The 3,741-nt window shown below is 36.4% G+C and overlaps 1 pseudogene; it reads right to left on the bottom strand.

Annotated features, from left to right (window-relative positions):
* Positions 1 to 3,368: 3,368 nt before the first annotated feature.
* The window catches only part of LOC102841096, a 40,034-nt pseudogene continuing 39,661 nt past the window's right edge, over positions 3,369 to 3,741 (bottom strand).

Here is a 3,741-nt window from a genome sequence, read left to right as displayed (position 1 = left end):
TGCAGAACTTGGGATTCACCAGCTAACCCAACACTCTGAGCTTGTAGGCTTCTACCACACCTGCCTGCCCCTACAACCACAGAAGTCAGCAAAAGTCTCCAGTCTGATACCTAACCCATGGATTAGGGACTTGCCTGCCTCACAATTATATCAGCCATTTCCTTGAACTCTCTCTCTCTCTCTCTCTCTCTCTCTCTCTCTTTATATGTAAGGATTGATGGTGTGGCACTGTAGGATAAGCAATAGATTGTGATCCCCAAAGTCAGCAAGTCAAACCTACCAGTTGCTCCTTGGAAACCCTGTACAAGGTCTCTATGAGTCAGAATGATATAGCGCTGTAGGGTAAGCACTCGACCACAAGGTCAGTTTGAACTTGAAGTTTAGCAGGTCAACTCACTAGCTGCTCCTAGAAAACCCTATACAGGATTTCTATGAGTTGGAACCGACATGCCGGCATATATATGTATATATATCATTGGTTTTACTCCTCTTGGAAGCCAGCATAAGATATGTCTTGAAGATATCATCAATTAACACGAGGTCATACTATAATAGCGTGGGCTTGGATTCAATGAATGATGTCCTTATAAAAGAGGTGAAGAGACATAGAAAGACAGATGAAAGAACACTCTGAACTTGTGTCTGCCAGCCAAGAAATGCCTGGGGCTACCAGAAGTAAGGAAAAATGAGCAAGTATTATTTCTTTGAGGAACCATGTTCTAGTTGACACACTGATTTGGACTTGCAGCCTCCAGTATTATAAGACCATAAATTTTTGTTCTTATATATACTCATCACTCTGGTATTTTTGTTATAATAGCCCTAGGAAACTAATACACAGTTCAAAGTAAATTTAAATCAGCATTACATTAAACAAACAAAAGAATATTTTACTTATTTTACAGTTCCAAAACCTCATTGTCATTTGCCAGCTGGACAAAGATACAGTGTAATGACACTTCAGTCTTTATCTCAGAGGTTACCATTCCCTTATCCTTAAATTAAGGGATTAATTAGACACAATTTCTAAGATTCATATTAGAACGCCCAGGATCGGACATTGTTTCGTTCTGCTGTGCATGGGGTCTCTATGAGTCTGCTGTGCATGGGTTCTGACTCGATGGCACCTGACAACAACAACAATTTTAACATAGATATCTCTTGACATAAATAATATAAGATTGGAATTTAAATTTAGTTTTTTTTGAAAAATAAAAATTTTCCCCAAAGTACTGAGGTTGTATTCTAGGGACATTGTTCTTCCCAACAATCATATTTATGTCAGTTCTCTCTGGTTTGTATTATGTCTACCCAGTGTAAAACTCTGCCCTTCTTGTTTGCTATGTAAAAACAAAATGAAAACAATAAGGATTTATAAATGTAGCAGGTTCTATAGTGAATGTAGGGTCACAAGGAGGAATCTCACAACAAATCGTACAAGAAGAAATTTTAAATTTCTTATTAGACATTCCTTCTCATAATAGTCATATTGACCACTCTGCCAACAGTGATTTGTTATTTAGTCTTCTCCCTAATCCTACATTTTGTCTACCTCCTTCTTTTTTTTTTTTTTCATCTCTTACTTTTCATTTGTTACTGCCCTGAGAAATTGAAATTTTTCTCTTTACAACTCTCTCCTGGTCCTAATCCTGAACTTGCTTTTCAAGTACTCAACTGGGTAAAAGGAAATGAAAAGAAGGGAAGAAGAGGGGCAAGAGAAAAGGAGGAAAAAGAATGGAAGAGGAAAGAGAGGTCAGATAAAGTGAGGGGTGGAAAAGGAAGATGAGAGAATAAGTTAGGAAAGAATAAATAAAGGAAAGAAAGGGAGAAATAAGAAATGATAGGATAGCCTACATTGGCAAAATATTTTCTATTCTATGGACTGCCAGAGGAATGAACAAATCAGTCTTAGAAGAAATGAAAATCAGAATGCGCTTGAAAGGTGAGGATGGCTAGACTTGAGTTCACTTATTTTGACTATATCATTGGGAAGGACAAAATGCTAGAAAGCACTATTATGTTTGGTAAAGTTCATCAGTGAAAGCTGGCAAAACCCTTAATGAGATTCATTGCATTGTGGTTATAACAATAGACTCAAACCTACTTACACTTGTGAGGATGGTTCAGCAACAATGGACTCAAATCTACCAACAATTGTCAAGATGGTGTAGGACCAGGCAATGGATTATTACCTTATAATCGAAGTTGCCATGAATAGGACTCAACAAGGCAACAACTAACATCACCACTTTTGTTAAGTTCTACCAGAGGGAACTTGAATGGTGGTCCCTTTTAAATGTCAGCTTTGCCTTTTGTTTTTCAAAAAGCAGTTTTTTCTGTTGCAGCAAATCTTTAAAGTATGATGAGGAAATGTAATGAAATTTTCCAATGTAAATATGCAATGTCATTATGATATTCTCCTCATTTTATGAGGTTTGATGGCGTAATGACAGACTATAAAGCATTATTAATTTTCCAAAAAGTACTATAACAAAGCATAAAGATTCACTGATATAGAACCCAAATATTTTGTTTTAAAAATTGGCAAAAATATGAATGCCCATATTTCAGTTAATCAGACAGAATTTAAAATATAATTTTTCAATTATTGTCATGCTTAACACAGGGATAGACACAGGGATAGAGAGAGACTCAATCAATATTTCTGTAATAAGTGACTTCGTATCCTCACTTAGATCATGATTCCATGCCCTGAAGGTATCCATTCTATTTGGATAAACTATATCTTAAAAGATTGAGGTTTAAAAGATATGGCAGCTGTAGCCTGTTACCTTCCCTTCAATCAAGACTTGTAGTAAAATTAATGTTAATGCTTTGTTGACAGGCCAAAGTAGAGATTAGATGAATTAGGGTTCAAAGAAAGTAATCTACCTTCTTCAATTTCCTTATGGGAAGGTGCACCAATATATGATGTCTACATTCATTTGTCCCCACTTGGGCATGACTTTAAATGTGGGCTGATACATTGCTTTCTGAATTTCATCCAGGCTGAATGAAGAACAAGTCCTTAGTTCTCTAGAAAATGACTAAAGTAAGGATTTAGTAAAGCATTTGAGTTACCCTCCTGGCACAAAGAACAACAACACAGCTGAGGAGAATTGGTGTTATTTAAATGCTAGCAAGAGACTTCCCAAATATTCATCTTTGAAATGCCTGTGGAACAGGCATAAAAATAGTGAGTTCATGTTCACTTATTCTTGACATAATTTAACTTTTCAGGATAAGAAAATAATAAGAACAACAATGTAAGAGACATTATTATTATTATTATTATTATTATTATTATTAATTAAGGTTTTAGGGTTTATTTATCCTCTGGTGAAAAATCCACAGTCATCACAGAATATTTATTCTTTCTTTTTGCCGGCACCAGCATTGGCTTTTGCAGTCCCCCTGACTTTCTTCATTCTGTTTTTGCGTTCCTTGCCCTGTTTTCCTGAGGTTTTCTTCTTCTCATACAGGCCATGTCTTACAAGTCTGTGTTTGGATTCATTTTTCTTTGCATAATCCAAGGAATCGTAAATCATGCCGAAGCCAGTAGTCTTGCCATCACCAAAATGGGTTCTGAATCCAAACACAAAGATGCCATCTGGTGTCGTCATACATTTTGGCAAGTTTTTCCCGAATTTCTGTCTTAGGTACTGTTGCCTTCCCAGAGTGAAGGACATCAATGACCATTTGTTTCCACTGAAGGAGTGGGTTGGTCATGAATTTCCTTGT

Source organism: Chrysochloris asiatica, unplaced genomic scaffold (assembly GCF_000296735.1).
Source record: "Chrysochloris asiatica unplaced genomic scaffold, ChrAsi1.0 scaffold00082, whole genome shotgun sequence".
Classification (NCBI taxonomy): Eukaryota; Metazoa; Chordata; class Mammalia; order Afrosoricida; family Chrysochloridae; genus Chrysochloris; species Chrysochloris asiatica.
Note: the sequence above shows the minus strand (reverse complement) of the source record. Positions and strands in the feature narration are given on the sequence as shown.